We start from the raw sequence: 21,187 nt of genomic DNA, 5'->3' as shown, positions 1-21,187 counted from the left end.
GGAGGGGTGGCTAAAGACAGAAATAAGGACAGAAATGCCAAGGAAGAGTGGGAAAAAAGGTGAGAAAGGGGACTGATACTAATATCAGAGACAGAGAGAGAAAGGAAGAGGAGGCAAAGTATATTGGCATGGAAGAGCAGGAGAGGAGAGAGACAGACAGAGACAGAGAGGAAGAAAAGGCAAAGCATATTGGCATGGAAGAGGAAGAGAGCATGGAAAAAGAGAGAGACAGAGACAGACAGAGACAGAGAGAGGAAACCACAGCACATAATGCACACATCTATAGTAAGTACCTTAAGTAACTTGTCTTCCTTTATATTCCAACAATACCTGCTGAGCACCTATATTTAAAGGGAATTAAATTGATTTTCTACATTGAACCATAGTTATTGATTATTTAGAACTGGACCCAGGATATTTCCAACCAGATGACATAGCCAATAAGACCCACTCCACACTGCCTGAACAAAGGACAAAGCATATGCTTAATCAGCCAGTCACCCACTCATAACTTTGGGTCTCCTTTTGGGTCTCTTATGGCTGTATTATGCATGGCATAACAGAAACATGAAAAAGAAGCATCAAAGAAAGAGAGGAGAAAGAAGAGAGGGAATGTGGTACCATACCCAGCAAGTTGTCATTGGTGCTTAACAGAAGCTTATCAATTGATTAAAGAGAATACTAGGTTTTTAGTCAGAGGACCTGAGTTTGAATTCCACTTTTACTACTTGCTGTATGACCTTATGACCTTAGACAAATTGCTTCATCTCCCTGGGTCTCAGTTTACTCATCTGTAAAATGAGGAGGTAGATCAGTTGATAATCTCTAATGTCCTTTCCATTGCTAAATTAATGATGGAGAGTCTCCAATAAGATGTACATGATAAACCTTGGATATTTCAAAATGCTCACTTACTGAACAAAGCTCATGATAGTATGTCTTTCCAGGACTAAAGGAGACCAGTTTCATGTCAGATTTCCTTGGACAGGTTTCCCAATCACAGAGAAGACAGGAAATTTGAAAGAAAGAAAAACTTGGTTATAGATTTGGGATTTTGTTTGTTTATTTGCTATTAAATCCTGCCAGAACTAACCTTGCAGGTAGGCAAAGTGAGGAGTCATTTATTTGATGTTATCTGAGGAATCACTTATTGTCCAAATGTATCTCCCCTACTTAGGTACTATGGTGCCTAGAATTCCACAATTACAGATACAATGTGATATATTTCAGTCATCTCTAAACTTTTTTGATCATAAACCTCATCAGTAAAAGAATTTTGAGCACACACCCTTAAGATGTATATATTTATCAATAAGCTAGCTGCATATCCTAATATGGAATATTATTTACTATTATATTGTTTTTGTATCAACCACACAAAAATAGAAATCTTTAAAAGATGAGCTAAAATGAAATAATATTTGATCAATAAGGAATAACTTGCGTTTATTGAATAGGGGAGTGACGTGGTCAGGAAAATCACTCAGCCAGCTATTTGGAGGATGAAATGGAAAGGGAAGAAAATAGTACATGGTACAATCTTAATAAATGCTTACTGACTGGCTAACCAATTAGGAGGCTACTACAATAATCTATACGCAGGGTGTGAACCTAAATGATGTGAAGAATGGTGATGTTCTCAACAATAATAGGAAAATCCAGAAGAGGGGTGAGCTTGGAAGGGAAGATAATGTGATCATGTCTGTGATATATATATCAACACCCATCCATGCCTCCTAATACTGTGCAACTAACTCTTGTTCCATTGAAATTAAAAGGTGTAGATGAGAGTCCTCTTATGGGTCACTGCTTCACAGCATAGAGCCAGCATTCCTAGGGTACCTACCTCCAAGTATCACCTACTGCAGTCACAAAGTGATCTGAGATTGGACTGGGGATTTATATGCTTGGGGACTGGAAGGATAATTTTCCCAGTAGCACCTGAACAGCTACTCTTGTGGGCACCTGAGTAACAGTTAGGTTATAATTGCCTTGAAGGATCAATGCTCAGCTTAGGAGGGGAAACATTGGGAGCTTGTACATGGGAGGGAGTTTGTGAAATGGGGGCTAAGTACAAGCATATTTCTCTAAGAGAGCAGTCCCACACTTAGCTATCTTGGAGAAGGTAGAATGCAACTCACTGAGAGGTTGATCAAAAACCCTTTAGAGTCAGGCCATGGTGGCTCAGAAGACCCTCACTTCCACTTCAGGACTGATCTAGTAGTTTTGGAATCAAAAGACCTATGTCAAAATCCCAGAACCACTACTTTTTAGCCACAGGATCTTTAACAGATCATTTGCCTTCTCTGTCCTTTAGTTTCTTCATCTAGGAAATGGAGACCATACTTACTTATACCACCTTCCTCAGGGAACTATAGCTAAAATCAAATGAGATCTCATATATATATATATATATATATATATATATATATATATATATATATATATATATATATATATATATATATATATATGCCCTTTTTAAACTATTAATGAATTAATAAATGAAAGATATTAATGAATATATTATACTTTGCGAATGTGCTGTTTTCATTCTTGTTCTTCTTCTTATTTTTCCCACTATCATTTCTCTATTAAAGTGCAGATACTCCTGAGAAGGCTAATACATTAAGTTACTAACATCTTGATGTGAATTTACTAAACAGATGGATGGCTTGCTGGTCCCTGATCTGAGTACTCTCTCATCCTCCATTCATTGCATGGTGGAGTTATTCCCACCCTCACCCCATCTCCAACTCTTGACTTTTTTTAGAATCCCTAGCATTCTTCAAGGCTCAGTGAATATGTCATCTCCTCCAGGAAGCTTTTCCAAATGCCTGTATCCCAGTGGTTACTGGTCTCTTCCTCCTTAAATAATTGTGTAAATACTCTGTTTACATGCTGAAAACTACTCCCATGTTAGTCTGGGATGTCCCAAGAACAATTTTGCCAAAGTCCAATCCAGTGCCTTGTCCTTACCTAGCCAAGCAGAAAGCCCCCATCACTGCCTTATCTCATTCTTAGTGACTGTTCTCTAAATACCCACCCAGTCTACACCAGCTCAAAAGTAGCAAGCTCGGGGCAGCTAGGTGGCTCAGTGGATAAAGCACTGGCCCTGGATTCAGGAGTACCTGAGTTCAAATCCAGCCTCAGACACTTGACACTTACTAGCTGTGTGACCCTGGGCAAGTCACTTAACCCCCATGGCCCCACAAAAAAAAAAAAAGTAGCAAGCCCACTAACATCATGACTTCATTTTTCTCTAGCACTACAACAAAGCACCACCCTGACAACCCTGTGAGACAGTATGATGGTTCCCATTTTACCAATAAGCAAACAGGTTCTGAAAGCCTGTTCCTGGCTTGCCTGTGAACACAAAGCTAGAAAGTACCCACGGCAGAAATCACACCCAACTCTCCTGACTCTAAATCCAGCATACTTCTCATGGAATAAGTCATAAAACATCTAATAATACATAAGGCCTAGGGTGAAGGGCTCTGCATTGCTGCCAACCCCAATGCCTATTTTCTTTCAGTGGAGTCAGCCAGACAACTGCCCTAGGAAGTGAGGGAAACAATTAGGGAAATAAGTGCCCCTCCCATATGGCTTCAAGTTGGCCAGCCAGCTTGATTAGCATAATTACAATATGTTCATCCAACACTAGGATGAGAATTTAGGGGAGGGGGAGAAGTATTTGCATTTAGAAGCCAGCCAAACAACAGTTGGCCTTTGTAACTAGCCAAAAGTTTCCCCTTTAAGAGATTTTCTTGGATAGTCCCAAAAAACATGGGGCTCCCAATAATTCTTCCAAGATTGAAGAGTGGATGTTAGGAGAATACTCCTGAGATAGGGCTGCTGCCCTGGAATGAAAGATAGCCCTTATAGTCATGACTGGAGATCAGGAAACTTCCTATTCACTCTTCACTCTTCCTCTTATTCCCCACTGCACTAAAAGAGTTCTCGCATTTGCCTTCAGATGATCCATTGGACTAGAAGTGAGGAGATATAGCTTCTTATCCTGGTTTTGTCACTAAATAGCTGAGTGACTTTAAGCAACCTCTCCTGGCTTTAGCTTCAACATTCATAAATAGAAGAGACTGCTACCTACCCCCACCCACCTCCCTCACAGGGTTATTGTGAGCATCAAACAAGATAATGAATTGTAAAAGTGCTTTCTAAATGATGAGTACACAAATGCTAAGTGGCATTTTAAAACAGCTTATGCCTTCCCTTTCTTAATTATTTCCTATTTATCCTGTATATAGTTTGCTTTGTATTAATTTGTTGACATGCTGTTTCTAACCCCCACCCATTACATTGTAAGCTCCTTGAGGGCAGGTACTGTCTTTTGCCTCTTTTTGTATTCCTAGCAGTTAGGCAGTGCCTGGCACATAAGTAGGCACTTAATAAATAATGAGATTGTTTGATTATTGATTGATTTGTCTTGATTTGAAAAACTAAGAGGCAACAAAAGACATTCTCTTTCCCATCCAGAATACTGAGCTGGTATTTCCGAAGTTCATAATGATCATCACCACAACCACCACCAGCATCATCAATTTATTAAACATTTATTAAGCACCTATGATGTACAAAGTGCTATTGTTAAATTGCTGGATCTACAAAGACAGAAGCAAAATGGTCCCTGCCTTAGAGAACTTTCCATTTCTACTGAAGAGATACCCCATGGTAACATCACTCTTTCCCCCTGCCTCCAAAGAGTTCCAATGGCTCCCTACTACTTCTATGATAAAATATAAAGTCATCTGTTTAGCAGTTAAACTTCTTCACAACCTATTCTCTTTCCTACCTTTCCAGCCTTCTTAGACCTTACCTCCATGTAGTCTGAGGTCTAACTACACCCATTGTCCTACTTATAGTTTTACAAACAGAACACTCAAGGATATGATGCTCCAACTCCAGATTCCATGCTTTTGCTTTGCACATCCCACCCACCCGCCCCCATGCCAGAATGCTCTGCCACATTACTTCTTACTTCTAAATTTTCCTCATTTCCTTCAAGACTCAGTCCAAATCCAACTTTCCCTGGGATTTGAGATTCCCCCACTACTAATGCTTTCCTATTCAAGATTAATTTCTATCTATTCTATATGGATCATACATGTATCTAGTTAATTACATGCTGTTTCCATCACTAGAAAGTAAGTTCCTTGAGGACAGGGACTGTGTTTTTGCCTTACTTTCTGTTCCTAGTGCTTAAATCAATGCCTAGCACAAATTAATTGTTATATAAATACTTATTAACTACCATGCACACAGCCAAGTCTGTGTTTGAGTATTGGAGGAAGATCAGAGCAGTAATAAGGAGGGGGATCAGCAAAGGCTTCACTCAGAGAGAAGAGAAAGGAGATGAACTTCAAGAGAAGCTTGAAAAGATGCAGCTAGGTGGCACAGTAGATAGAGTGCCAGGCCTGGAGTCAGGAAGACTCATCTTCCTGACTTCAAATCTGGCCTTAGACACTTACTATGTGTGAGACCCTGGGAAAGCTGTTAACCCTGTTTGCCTCAGTTTCCTCATCTGTAAAAATGAGCTGGAGATGGAAATGACAAACTACTCCAGTATCTTTGCCGAGAAAATTCCCCACGGAGTCATGGAGAGTCGGATATAACTGAAAAAACAGCTGGCTGAACTTTAATAGATGCAGATGAGGAGAGACTGGCATTAGGAATATGGCGGTATCAAATCAAGTCGCGTGCATTTCTGGTTATTTCCAAAGCAACCTTGTACTTTCTTTCTCCATCTGTAAAGCCTCAAACATTAAAGAAGAAAGTAAGACAGAGGAAGGTCTCAGTCTTAAAGAATGTACGGCCAACCCAAAGCCAGTAGTTAAATGATCATGACGGTGAGCCAGAGGGCTCTTAGCTGCTTCTGCTCTTGGACCCAAAGGACAAAGAGCACGGGTTACTTCGAAGGTCATCGAGGTAAGTACCCAGTAACACCCCCTCCCCCAGGTAATTCACCAATGGCAACTTATATAGGACTGGCCAGGAGAGGGTTGAAGAAGGAGCGATCTTCCCCTCTGTCACAGAATTACTGTACGCTGGTTCTCTGAGCCAAAACCTTGGTACTCTATATGTAGTAAGTTCTTAATCACAACCTGGCCTTCCATTAATTCTAGAGACAGAGACATCAGAATGCCAGGCTTACAACCCACCTTTTATGTGGAACAGGCCAGAATTGCCTACAGCTCAGCCCCATTACTAATGATATTATGGGTATGTAGGAGTGACCTCCTATGTAGGATTTTGGTAGGACAAAAAGGAGCAGCAGAGTCTGGAAGCTAATCACTCTGATAGAACTTCATTGTCTGTTTGGTTGCTTTGAGAAGATAACTTCGACCTTGGTGAGATTCTGAAGTATTGGGAAAATCAAGTATGCATATGGAGTTTTCCTGAAGATTCCTTCTCCTGGGACAGCAAGCTGTGGGGAGGTAGCCAGAGGAGCCATGAAATATCAGTGCTCTTCCCTTTTTACCCCAGGCATCTTAAGTGCTGTTGCTGAACTTGATAACACCCATTGGCTGAGGTCAGTCCTCCAGTATTGGACAGAGTCCACAACGAACAAGCCTTTCTGAGACAACTTAGAGTTGCATCTCTGATGTAACAATGCTCAGAAACTCTGTCCAACCAATCTAGGAAAACGCTTATGAGCCCAGAACAGCAACTTGTTTCAGTTCGTTGGCTCTTGAGTACAATATTTTATTTTTAAGAAGTAAGGCTTTTCAGAGCTTCCTGAGAAGTTGAACAGGGTTTCAGAACAACAGTCACTACAAACTACTGTCTGGTGAGTTAAATCAAAATAAAACAGAACTGAAGATGTTTATAGAAGACTTGGGAAAAAATGATAGATGAAATCTTCATGTATATGAAGGACCGTCCCGCTGAAGAGTGATTAAACTCATTATGCTTGGCAGGATTAGTTACTGTGAGTAGAAGTTGCAAAAAAAAGGTAAATTTAAAGTTGATACAAGGAAAAACTTAGCAGCAAAGTCATCCAAAAGTGGAATTGGGTTTGCTTGGAAAGTATTGGGTTCCTGTTTGCCAGAAATCTACTAGCAAAAGCATATGACCACTTATCAAGTATGTTATAGAGTAACTGGTTGGATTAGACAAGTCTCAGGTTGGACTTGACATCCTCTGAGATCCATTTATTTTTCTGTCAATCTCAACATTTAAGTGGAAAAGGAAGCAGCTAGGGAGAAGGGAGTCTGGAAAAACAATGAACCCAAAGTGTCTCTGAAACTATATTCAGTGGCATCCAGTTTTGCCTACCCAGTATTTAATGAGCTGTTGGAATTCTACCAGAATGATTCCACTCCAGTCAGTTTCTATCATGGGAAATTGAAGTTACTAGTTTTAACTGAGAGTTCTTGATCTCTTTCAGGAATAATGCGTGAAGCTATTAAATGTATGAAACAATAATACATTTGGCATTTGTGAGTGTGTGATGCATGTGAGTGGGCCCCTTTAAAGTGAGCCCCTTTAGAAAGAAGGGGAAAAAAGATTGTGAACACTGCAACAAGGAAGCCAAGGAGAGCTGGCAAGCATGGGCAGCCTCATCACATGATAATCATTCCACAGGACATCCCACCCAGCCTCAGGGCAGGCTCACCAGGATTAGAGCTGCTCTATTTTCATTGGCAGCCTCAAAATACATCACAGGAGCCATTGACAGCAGGAATTTAGTTGTGTGAACAACTCCAGAGTAATTAATCAGGGTTAAGGCAGGGTCTGGTTTCAGAGAAGGCTGCCCTGTGACTGACACCACATTCCAGGATCCCCTAGCCAGGCCCAGTTGCCCCATTCCTTCTGTTTACAGGCATCAAATGATACCCAGAATATTGTGACATCCAACTGTCCATGCCAACCTGAAACCTGGCCTTCCTGATTTCCTTCAGTTGGCCTCATCTACACATTATCAGAAGTCTAAACAGAAGACTAAACTAAGAGAAGATGGAAGAAACCAAGCAATGAAAACTCATTCTCCACTGCTAGGGAAGAGGGGACCACATAGCCAGGGCTTCCTTTATCATTTCCAGGGTATCGTGAGGTCAAAATGGAGGAAGCAGAGGAATGGTTGGCTGACAACAATAATATCTGACATTATTAAAGTCTCTTAAGTGCTCCCAACAACTCTGTGAGGTAAGTACCATAGGCATTTTTACCTCCATTTACTGAGGCAAAAAGCAGCTTAATGGCACAGTAGATAGAAAAGTGGGCCTGGAGTCAGAAAGACAAGAGTACAAATCTGGCCTCAGATACTTACTGTCTGTATCACCCAGGTAAATTACTTCATCTCTGTTTGCCTCAGTTTCCTCAACTGTAAAATGGAGATAATAATAAATAGCATCTACCTCCCAGGGTTGTTGTGAGGATCAATTGAGATAATATTTGTAAAGTGCTTAGTACAGTGCCTGGCACATTGTAAGTACTTAATAAATGCTTCTTTTTCATCCTTCCTTCCTTTCATCCCTTCTTTTCTTCCTTATTTCCTTCTTTCCTCCTCTCTTCCTCATTCTCCCTTTCTCCTTTCATTTCTCCTTTCTCTCCCTCTTTTCTACCTTCTTTCTCTCCCTTCTTGCTTCCTTCCCTACTTCCTTAATCCCTTCCATCCCTCTCACTTCCTCCCTAGAGATTTCCCTCCTTCCTTCCCTCTTTACCTCCTTCCCTTCCTCCTTCCTTCATTCCATACATCCCAATTGAGGAGGAGGCTGAAGCTTAGAAAGGTTCAGTGACTTGCCCATGGTCACATAACTAGTAAATGTCAGAAGCCAGGTGTAAAACCAGTCATTTCTGACTACAAGTCTAGTATTCTGTCCTCTGTGAGATGCTGCCTCTGAGCAAGTGGAGACAGATGGTTATCTTTAAAAAAGAAAATATGTTGGGGCAGCTAGGTGGTGCAGTGGATAAAGCACCAGCCCTGGATTCAGGAGGCCCTGAATTCAAATCCGGCCTCAGACACTTGACACTTACTAGCTGTGTGACCCTGGGCAAGTCATTTAACCCCAATTGCCTCACCAAAAAAAAAAAAAAAAGAAAGAAAAGAAAATATGTCAACCTAGACATCTGATATCTTCACTGTTCAACCGAAGAATTAACTTCCCAAATTCTGAAGCAAATATTCTTATTTTAATGATTACAGGCATTAAGAAAGAACCGATAGTATCTGAAAACAGATGGAAACACATTTAATTTTTTTTTCATTTCCTCTTTAACAATTCCTTAATCTGAAGTTTTGGGGTTTTTTGACTGTTTTCTCTCACAACTAGCTAATATGGGAATTTTTCCATGACTACTCATGTATAACTTATTTTGAATTGCTTGAGTTCTTATGGGTGCAGGGTGGGAATGGAGGGGGGAAGAGAAGTTGGAACACAAAGCTTTTTTAAAATTGATGTTAAAACTTTGTTTTTGCATATATTTTGGAAAATAAAATTCTATTCATTTATGGTTAAAAAATATTAAAAATGAATATTTTTCCCCAAATTGTTTTCCTATTCACCCTAAAGGGCCTCCAAAAAGCATCTGGAGCTCCAGTACCTATAGGGCCTGCTGCTGTCCTAGCAATGGCACCTCCCTATGTCTCAAGTCCACAGCTTCAGAGTCATCCTCATCTCTTCCTTCTCTTTCACTGCCCATATTCAATAGCATGACAATTCTTATTCTACTTCCATAGCATCTCTCATGCATATCCCCTTCTCTCTCCATAAATGACCACCATCCCCATTCAGACTCTCATCATCCCTTTCTTGAATGATTGCAGTTAATTTCTTCCTTGGTCTCCCTGATTTCGGTCTCTCCCTTCTCTCATCAATCCTACCAAAATAATCTTCATAAAGAACAGGTCTGAACACATCATGCACCTACTAGAAAAGGTTGAGTCAATCCCTATTATTGCTAAGATAAACTTTTCAATATGGAATTTGGGGGGGGCGGGCAATGAGGGTTAAGTGACTTGCTCAGGGTCACACAGCAAGTATGTCTCAAGTGTCTGAGGCCAGACTTGAACTCAGGTCCTCCTGAATCCAGGTCCAGTGCTTTATCTACTGCGCCACCTAGTTGACCCCTCAATACAGAATTTAAAGTTGTCCACAATTTATCTCCTCATTACCTTTTCAGTTATTTCACCTTATTCCCCTTCTTGCCTTCTACATTTCTCCCAGACTTGCTTCCTTGCTGTTCCTTTAACTTTTGCAACCTATTTTCCACCTCTCTGCATTTGTACAAGTTTCCCCTGGGCATGCAATACATTCCTTTCTCAACTCTTCCTCTTCAAATACTAAGGTTTCCTCAAGGTTCAAGAACAAGGGAATGTTGGCAAATGTTTAACAACCAGCTCTCTGAAAATGTAGACTTGACTTTTAAGTTTAATCTGCATTATTATTTTCTCCATCACTTTCTTAAGTCTAGACAATCGACCAAAAAATACTTGTTTTGTAGCATTTGCCAATTTCCAAGATATAAATGTTCTCACTGAAATTTTAACAACCAGCTCTCTCAAACTGACTCCAGCATACCCCTGCCAGGTTTTACCCTCTACACAAGTCTTTCCTGATTTCCTACCTCTCCTCTCAGTTGTTGGCTCTCTTTCTCTTCTCAAATTATCTCAGAGGGTTTTTTTTTCCTTTCAGACAAATATAAAGTCCTTTAAGGCAGGGATTCTGTTTTGTTTTTGTATCCATGCTATCTAAGGCAGTGCCTTATCCATAGAGAAGTTGGTTGATTTTGGCTGATTTGAATTTAATTCTCCTGCAGGAATTTTGGCCCCTCAATAGGAGCAAAGGAAAGAGAAAAGAGATCCTAGATGTGTAAATAAATGTACCCGTGGCTCCAAAGGTCAGTATTTTCTGCTATCTATAAATTATCCAATAGTGGGGGAATTTTAGTCAAAAAGAACCTGTCTACTTTTTACATCATTTAAAATTCCAATCATTTCATTCTGAAAACATTAGCTGATAGACCAGATCAATAAATATTAACCAATAAAAACTTATTTTGCTGGTCACTATAGGGTAAAGGAAAGAAGGATAATCTTTCAAGATCAATCAATAAACATTTATTAAGTGCCTCACGTGTGATTAGCATTGTGCTAAACTCTGGAGATACAGAAAAAGATGCAAAAAACAATTCCTGCTCTCAAGGAGTTTACAGTCTAAATATCATACAATGGTATATTATTGTATAAATTCTTTTTTTTTTACCTGACGAGCAATTTCTTGGCATTGGGAGCTCCTGGTGAGGAAACCCCTTTAAAAATTCAAATCAGCACCAACTCTACAATTTATAGTTGTAGAGAATTGATTAAGGCACTCAAAGGTTAAGTGCTTTACTTAAGGTCACACTGCCTCGTGTCAGAGATAGGGCTTTAACCTAGGTTTTCTTGATCCTGAAGCCAAGTCTCTATCCACTACACCATCCTGCCTATTATTGTTATTACCATCATTGTTATTACATTCTTGTTAAGGAGGCCAGACATATGAAACAGGAAACAAAAGAAAATGGCACACAGTTAAGTGATAAATGGCTTTTTTACAATGCCAAAGTGCCACCAAAATTAAATTAAGAAAGAGCTGGATTGTTGGTGGAGCTGTGAGCTGATCCAACCATTCTGGAGAGCAATTTGGAATTATGCCCAAAGGGCAATAAAGCTGTGCATACCCTTTGACCCAGCAATTCCACTTTTAGGTCTTTTGCCCAAAGAAATCATGGAAGGGGGAAAGGGACCCACATGTACAAAAATATTTATAGCTGCTCTTTACATGGTAGCAAGGAATTGGAAGTTGAGGGGGTGCCCATCAATCGGGGAATGGCTGGACAAGTTGTGGTATATGAATACAATGGAATACTATTGTGCTGTAAGAAATGATGAGCAGGAAGAGTTCAGAGAAACCTGGAGGGTCTTACGTGAGCTGATGATGAGTGAGATGAGCAGAACCAGAAGAACATTGTACACAGTATCATCAACATTGAGTGTTAACCTACTGTGATGGACTATATTCTTCTCACCAATGCAATGGTACAGAAGAGTTCCAGGGAACTCATGATAGAAGAGGATCTCCAAATCCAAGAAAAAAAAAGAAAGAAAGAACTGTGGAGTATAGATGCTGTTTGAACCATATTATTTCTTTTGTTTTGGGTGCTGTTGTTATTTTTTTCTATTTTGAGGTTTTGCATCACTGCTCTGATTTTTTCTCTTGTAACAGGATTAATGCAGAAATAGGATTAATGTTATTATGTGTATATATATGTATGTGTATATATCTATATCTATATGTATATGTATAGAGATATATAGATATAACCTATATCAGATTACCTGCTATCTAGGGGAGGGAGGAGGGAGGGGAGGGAGGGAGAAAAATCTGAAATTGTAAAGCTTGTATAAACAAAAGTTGAGAACTATCTTTACATGTAACGGAAAAAATAAAATACCTTATACATTTAAAAAAAAAAAGAAAGAAAGAGCTGGGGGGGGCAGCTAGGTGGCACAGTGGATAAAGCACCAGCCCTGGATTCAGGAGGACCTGAGTTCAAATTTAACCTTAGACACTTGACACTTTAGCTGTGTGACCCTGGGCATGTCACTTAACCCTCGTTGCCCTGCAAAAAGAAAAACAAACAAAAAAAGAAAGAGCTGGGCCTCAAAAACATGGGCAGGTCCCCCACACCTGGAATTCACTCACTCAGGATCCCTAATTTCCTTCAAAGCCCAACTCAGATATTAATTACCTCCTACCAAAAACCTTTGCTAACCTTCCTAGTTGTTACTGCTCTTTCCCTTTAGAAGTTACATTGTCTAAGTTTGTCTAATTGTGTGCTTACTTATTTGGGTACATATTGTATACCTCCAGCATGATTTAAGCTCCTTGAGGACAGGATTGTTTGGGTTTTTTTCTTTATACATCTAGTACCCAGTAGAGTTCTTCATATATAGCAGATACATAGCAACTGATTGTTAAACTGAATTGAAATTAGCAGAGATGGTAGGAGGTTATGATAAGAGTTATCTTAGGATCATTCATTTAGAGGCATGAGCAGGAGACAGTGGAGGTGAAGGAGATTGGAGAAAAGGTAACAATTTAGGACTTTGCTACAGTTGGCACAAGGCATGAGGGGATTAAAAACTTTGACTAGGGTGATGGGTATGGGAACAAAGAGGAAGAAACCAATTGAAGATATGCTTTGAAAGAAAACCCAGCAGGGTTTTGCCCTTGGTTAATAGTTGGAGGCTTCTAGCACCAGTCCAAAGAAAAAAAAACACCTTCCAAACACAAAGAGCAGAAAACAATCAAGTAAAAAACCCTTTTGACTTTTGATTTTATTCTCCATTCAAAATATAACTCAATGCCAGGAAGAGCAATTAGTTATTGGGTTTCACTGGGAACTTTTCATGTGAATGATATAATCATTTCTGTCACATCAGAGTGCCCCTCCTATAAAATTCACTGGCCTTGAACCTAAGTACAACAAAGGTTGACCAGTTAGTGTAAAACTCTGAAACTCCTATTCCCCTTCAGAATTACACTACTCAGTGGACAGCTAGGTGGCACAGAGGATAAATCATTGGTCCTGGATTCAAGAGGACCTGAGTTCAAATCCAGCCTCAGATACTTGACACTTACCAGCTGTGTGACCCTAGGCAAGTCACTTAACCCTCATTTCCCTGCAAAAAGAAAAAGAAAGAAAGAAAAAAAAGATATACAGAATGACACTAATTTGATGATAGAAGAGGTAAGACAAATCACTGGACAAAATTCCCGAGTTTCCAAACCATGCTCCCTGTATTCTGACCCTCCTCTTTCTCATACCAACTAAATATAGACTCTGACCCTGGCACCATGAGCTCTGATTGTGCACTTGCCACCTTATCTTGCCTAGAACCGGGCCACCAAGTCACTTTCTGGCCATTTCCAAATCATGCCACCATACCTGTATCCCACAGCCTTTTCCAAGTGGAGCTCCCCTACATGTTTTGTTTTTCCCTATTAAAATGTAAGCTCCTTGAGGGCAGGAACTGGCTTAGTTGCCTGGATTTCCAGCACCTAGCCCAGTATCTGGCACTACTTCTTCATTTATTCATCCAAAATCTCTCTTCATTCTGGATTTGTTAGATTACATGAGTATTATTGCTTTAAAATGCTATTCTATCCCAACTGTTGGCTCCACCACAGACTCTTAAATATTGAACCATAAGAGACAAAAAAAGTAAGATTTGGAGCCCATTTTAGATGCTTCATAATCCAAAAACTATTAGGAGAAAAAAAACACTATGCTTGATAGTGATGTTACCACATCTAGGCAAAAACAAAGTTCAATCTCAGGCAAATTTGGATTTTATTATCACTTAACTAAATTCTGGCACTCTAAACAAATAATCAATGAAATGAGCTTTTTTTCTTTAGAAGTCCTGTTATCCATTCTTTTGACTTTCCCCAAGGAAAACAAATTCTGTTTTGTTGTTGTTATCTTTTTTTTTAAACCTCATCAGCAACCTCCCCCTATTCCATATCTGGTTTCCACAGCACATATGTATAAATGAAAACAAATGCTACCCCTTTTCCCCAGGCATATGCCTCACAGATACTGCTGATTAGATTTGTCCTTTACTTGGTCACCCCAGTACCCCCATAATGTAGCAGAAAGAGAAGCAGGCAACACCTTATATGAGAAAGAATGCTAAACAGGAGTCAAAACACCTGAGCTTGAGTTCCAACTCTGTTACTGTCTAGAGGTGTGATGTTGGACAAGTCATTTTCATCCTTTGATGAAATGGTGAATGGTGAATTGGTGAAAATAATATTCTATAGCCTTCACTAGGATTTCCAAAGGGCAATGAATGGCATGTGCTCAGAGAAAGTGGGCTACAGCACATTTCTGTGTATCAGAAAAATGCTCTAAGGGAGAGTATTAAAGAAATCCATGCTCAGAAAAGGCAGTGGGTCAGTCATATACTGGAAATGAGGGATATGGGATAGCACAAGTGCTTTAGTGGTACCCATGAAATGTAAAAAGACCTATACAAAAGTCTTCAGCAAAATGAGTAGACCATTCAAGGAAAGGCTATAGGAGAATATGGACAAGAATCTCACAGGATGAAGAGAAATGTATGAATTGTGAATGACACCATTGGAAGTAATCTGTATATCAGTGAGATGACTGATCCATTGAAGTATAGAAATGGACCTACATCAAATGGAAGGAAACTACTTCATAGACCATAAAGCTTTATTTAAGCACAAACTATTCCCAGGTACCCCATGCATGTTCTCAGACTTTATAAAGAAATAGACAACAAGTGAGGGGAAATCAAGGTTCAAGGACACTAAGAATGGGAATTTTTGAATGATATGGTCACATCAGCAGCCTAAATCAGCATTCAAAGACACTGCTGTTTAGGGTGAATTGATTTTTTTTTAAACCAAGAGCAAAATGAGGCAAAAACATGGTTTTTCTCAGTCTTCACTGAACTGGTTTTTCTAGTCCTCTGCACTCTTCTAAGTAGAAGTCATAGTCTAATTTCATTACTGAGAGTAGCATATATGCAATCTGCCAGGCACTTCCTGAGCAGAAGGCACTAAGCCAACTATTGCTTTTCAGGCGACCTGGGGTGAGAGCCCAGAGATTGGTTTGGCACACAGGACAAGGTAGCATTTACCCAGGGACAGGAAATGGGCAAACCATTCCTAGTCTAAGGGTCCCTTATGTGGGCTCCTTCAGAAGCCACACTTCACTGAGTCCTGTTTTCACCACAACGCCACAAGTCTAACCCTAAGATTGATTCAACTCAGCCAAAGGGTATAGCTTAGGGCAAATGCTTTTTCCAACTGCGTCTTAAGGGATGAGTGCTGGAGACCACCCAACATCCCACCAAGCTTGCCTAATGACTATCCATTTCCTGATTCTAATTTCAAAGGGAATCTGTATTTTAATGAGTCAGTGCTGTATAATTAATCAGCCTTTCCTCCTCCCAACCCAAATTACTGAAGGAAATAAGCAAACACCCAAAATTTGCTATTTCCCTTTCTGAATGCCAGAGCTGAGAAAAGGTTCCCATGTAAATCAAGTCTGGGTGTGGACGGGTTCTGGGCACCAAGAAGTCTGCTGTCGAACTTCATTACTCATGAGTCATTGGAGAAGAGATCCATTCCCCCCAAGAATCATTGACCATAACTGCCTGAGTTTCCTCTCCCTCTGTCACCACAAGGCACACACAGCATGTATCTCTCTTAGAGTGGCCAATTTGGACAGGATTGGACCATTCAAAGCACCCAAGTCTCTGTGGCTACTTGGTATTTCAGGAACCTGAAAAGGCTAGTCTTTTATATGTGTACCATGAAGACAAATCCTGGTGAATTAAATGGACCACATTTTTTGGTCCTATTTGTAACAAATTAACATGCTGAAAGGCAATATGGTATCACAGATAGAGACCTAGCCTTGAAACCAGGAAAACCTGGGTTCGAGTCTCTGACACATCCTGGCTGTGTGACTCCAGGGCCAGTCCCTTAACCTCTCAATGTTCTAGGCAATTCTCTGAGACTCTAAGTTGCAAAGAAGGTGCCAGGCACATACCAATGGCCAGGCATCATTAGTGGAAAGAATATCTTCATCAGGGAGTTCTTATATCAATAAAATTACAGATCTAGTCCCTATCCCTAGCCAACATTCTGAATACCTGGTCCAATAGAGAACCATCCACTCTCTAATTAGAAAAAAGCCTTCCATCTCAAATGGAGCTCAGAGATCTTTATCCCCTGAGAATGTCAGATTTCAGCAAGAAAGCCTCCTATTATTAATCAAATAATCAATGAGTATTTATCAAGTGCCTACTATGTGTCAGGCACCATGCTAAGTGCATTATCGATATTGTCTCATTTGATCCTCATAAGAACTCTGGAAGTATTACTATCCCCACTTTATAGATAAGGAAACAAAGGCAGATAGGGGTTCAGTCACCCAGCTATTATGTCTGAGGCAGGTCTTCCTGACTCCAGTCCCAGTGCTCTGTCCCCAGTGTCACTAGCTGTCCTAATGACGAAAGTTGGTAAATTCATTTATGATAATAATAGAAAGTATCTCACTGCAAGTATCAATTAGGAAAGATGGTATACCGTTCCTGGGTACTATGTCTCCATTCTCTGATCAGTTCATTAAAAATGATTTTTTTTGCTCCCTTCTCCTTTTATTACTATTACAAATGGTCCTCCCATTTACTCCTTGTTGGTTTGGTGTGGGTAAATTCAAGTATATTCAAATGTAATCCCACCACCTTTGATATGGAACAAAGTGGAGGAGGATCCTCAAAATGAGGAAGGAATCCCAAGGATGAACCTCCAAAGTGAGCCCCAAGCTTTTCCAATTGCCTCTCTGCCTCAAGTTCAGGTGTCAGAGAGGGATGACTTTCTAACAAGACAATAATCTGAATCCGAAAGAAATGCCCTGATGGAGGAAGCACAGCCACGGGCTGACAAAGTCGGTGCCAAACCAAAAGATCAGGAGGGAGAGGAAGGTCTGAAAAATAATGGAGGCTTTAATCTGATTAATTTGTAGCCCCAAACAAAGTCTAAGAGGTTTTTAGAATCCTGTTCCTGTAATGCCGATTTCCTTCCATTCTTATGGAACATAAATAATTTAAATTATGCCCACAATAACGTGGGCTTTTCTGCATGCAGGCATTTTGAAAATATGAAATTTAGTTATCTACATACACTGGAAACATAATACATTAGATTATCTGCAAAGCTAAGAGCTGTGAGCCAACATGAACAAATCTCTTATGTAATGTCTGAGAAGGCCTAATGCTCCTGTATAAACACATCTCAGATTTTCCTAGGAACCATTTTCTCTGCAAATGAAACATTTAATTACAGAGCTGAGTTCATAAATAGACTGTTAACATGGATGAGGGGGGAGGGAGGTGTGGAATAGATATAGATATGGTGCTGGATTAGCAGGGGAATATCTTACAAGAACTTCATCAATGCCATAGATAATTAATTACAGATCACCTTCTACCCACATAGCCATGCCTTTATCAGCGAGTTTCCGGGAAAGAGCAGATGGCTGACCAAATACTGAGTGGAATTTTCTGTCTACACATTACTTACAGATTCATGGGACGATGCAGAGACCTCTGAAAGGTCACCTAGTCCATTCCCCTGTGCCTAGACTCAACTAAACTAAAAGAATCCCAGGCATATAGACATCTATCTTTGTCATAAAAATCTCCAGAAAAGGTGACTCTATAACCACTTTCAGTCACTTGTTCTAGTGACTCATAATCCTTCCATGGTAAAATCAGGCCCATCTGCTAAAGGCATTTGTGTTCATTATCATGACACCTTTTGTTAAGTCTTCAGGAACTGTTCAGACTTCAAGTCTCTGTATGGGTTTGCCCAGTACCAGTTGACTGGCAAAAATATTATGGCTTCTTGTTTTAAGGGTTGGTTTGGATTTGGTTTGGTTTTGTTGGTTGGCTTTTTATGAACATGATGAAAAAGTTAAAAGTCTTGGCTGGTTATGATGTTTTTAAATAATCTGTAGATTTCCATTATCTATGTTATTTCTTTGCCCTCACCTCCTCCCCATGTCTTTAGCACAGAAAATTGAGAGCTGACAACAGTGGAAGTATCAATTTATCGACCAGCTTCTCCGTAACTATCAGCCAAGAAGCAAAGTTAGAGTCCCAGGATGCTGGCCTATAAAACTAAGATTGTGATATATTCAAGAAAGAAAGTATGGAGATGGAATTATTGAACTCAGTTACAATTTGTTATGGTCCTCCTCAGGGTGGTAGTATTAAGAAGTAGACACGTATTCCATGACATTACCATTAACTACTTCCTACTTAAAACAAGGGGCAGCTAAGTGGCGAAGTGGATTGAGTATCAAGGGTGTGGAGTCAAGAAAACTTCCTGAGTTCAAATCTGGCCTCAGACACTTACTAGCTGTGTGAGCTTATGGAAGTCATTTAACCCTGTTTGCGTCAGTTTCCTCATCTGTAAAATGAGCTGCAGAAGGAAATGGCAGACATAATTGAACTACAACAACAATTTAAAGTGGAACTTCATAAAATTAGATTCTGTACAAACTACTTTTTGATCTGTCAATGTCAAAAAGGCAACACAACATCAAGAATGTAGTGTTAGACCTGAAGTTAGGAAACCATGGAAGTTTGCATACTATGTTACCCTGGGCACACATGGCATAATTACCCTCTCTGAGTTCCCATTTCCTCATTTGGAAAATGGGAATATCAGTGCCTGTTTTACCAACTTTACAGGGTAGTTATAAAACTAAAATGAGATGTTGTACATAAAGGTAATCAGTTATTTAATTATTATAAATCAGTTACTATTATTAATAGTTTACAAACTGTGCCTCAGCAGTCCCCAAACTCCCAATCAATGTAATCCCATTTTTGTTCAATGGAAGAAGGGGAACATTAATGACCAATCTCATCCCACTCTGCTAATTTGTGATTAGTGTATCACAAATATAAGAACAAATCTCTTTATCACATGGAATATCAAGATGTGGATTTCTTTTAATGTGTCAACCTTGTGTTCACAAGTTTGTTGCCTGTCCCTGTGTGTACAGTATACGGTATTGTGGAAAGATTTATGGCACAGATTTTAATCTCAGCTGCAGGGCATGCATCAGTGCTTATCTCTAGACTATGGAGTGTTTTATGTGGTCATTGTTTCATGTGGATCAATGAAATAATCCAGCCCAATGAATGACATACCTGAGGCACACTAGGAACAGGAAAGGGTCAGGGGAGCATGAAGGGAGTTAGAAGAGAGAAGGTGCCTTATGGAGCACTGTTTGTTATGGAATCTTAAGCAATGGCATTTCAATTCAATTAATCTCAGATACCATTGCTTGAAGGAAGGAATTTTGGCTAGGGATAGTAAATATCTCATCAGCTCTGCACTTCCCCCAATCAACAGTGCTTGCCTGTTAGCTCAGTACCATCATCTACAAGCAGAAGCCTGATTCCTCCCTAGAAACCTGACCCCCACATCCCCCAGTCCCAACCCCTCCTTCCCCTACATTCCAGTCTGAGATAGGAGTTTCAGTGATTCAGCCTCAAGGACCCACGAGATATAGTTGAAAGTAGCTACAGGCATCTCGGTGACCTCTCTCTACCCTTCAAAGCCCAAGCTGGCTTTCTCATCAGTGCTATGAGAGGGAACCATGCATGATCCATGACCTCAGCTCCAATTACAGAGACCAAGATGGTCCCCGTGATGCCAAATGTTATCCCTGGTATCTGACACTTGATTAGTGATCACTCTCTTCCACTGACCTGATGGGCCACCAGGATATTTCTCCTGGAAAAAGCTGGAATGTTTCTTTTCAGATTAAAAACTATTTGAACTTGAAGGTTCACCTGACCTCCAGGGAGTCCCATTTTAATTAACTCAAGCAACAGCTGGCTATGTTGCCCACTGTAAATCATTGGGTGTCTTAAAACAGATTTTTTTTAAGTAATCTTTCAATGTTCATTGCTGACATTTCAGGGAGAAAAAAACTATCTTCAAAACAGATGAGAAGAAATGGAAGAGACAAATGCCCCCCAAACAACTTCAGAAGTACAAAGAACCTGAGTGGCCTATCTATTGCCTCACCCAGCTGGAAGACTTAGAAGTAAAACCATGACTAAACGGAAAAGCAACTCAACCATCACAGACAACTTTGCCTACTGACCTAAGACCATAAACAAAACACATGGCCACTAGGAGCCAAATGGTCTACGTTCACTCTTTCATGGTACCTCAACTGGGGAGAAAAAAGGTCCCTGAGCAGATAGCGTTGTGTCCCTCCACTGCACCCCACACCTATCCCATGCCCTCCCCCCATTTTTTATGTGGATGAAATATCAGCATCAAGAGAAACTGTGAAGGAGAATTAAGAAAGTCATAAAACATCAGAGCTGGAAGAGAACTTAGCCATCATTCTAGTCCAACCCTCTCATTGCATAGAAGCAGGAAGTAACACCCCAAGAGGTTGAACCAACTGCCCCCCACCCCAGCCCTAGTCAGTTAGCAGCAGAGTCAGGATGAGAATCCAAGTCTCCTGACCTCTAACCCAGGGCTCTTTGCATTATTGCTATGGTGCCTCTCAGAGGATATGCAAGGGCATAATGCAAAGAGACTCAGAA

The 21,187-nt window shown here is 40.2% G+C and overlaps 1 long non-coding RNA gene across 1 annotated transcript; it reads left to right on the top strand.

The window, feature by feature from the left end:
* The first annotated feature begins 7,980 nt into the window (after positions 1–7,980).
* LOC122739998 lies at positions 7,981–20,939 on the top strand. Its single transcript, XR_006354701.1, has 3 exons — positions 7,981–8,163; positions 10,777–10,857; positions 20,547–20,939. It is a non-coding gene; the product is annotated as an uncharacterized LOC122739998 (long non-coding RNA).
* Positions 20,940–21,187: the final 248 nt, after the last annotated feature.

The sequence above is a fragment of the Dromiciops gliroides genome, chromosome 2 (assembly GCF_019393635.1).
Source record: "Dromiciops gliroides isolate mDroGli1 chromosome 2, mDroGli1.pri, whole genome shotgun sequence".
In the NCBI taxonomy this organism is placed as follows: domain Eukaryota; kingdom Metazoa; phylum Chordata; class Mammalia; order Microbiotheria; family Microbiotheriidae; genus Dromiciops; species Dromiciops gliroides.
Note: the sequence above shows the minus strand (reverse complement) of the source record. Positions and strands in the feature narration are given on the sequence as shown.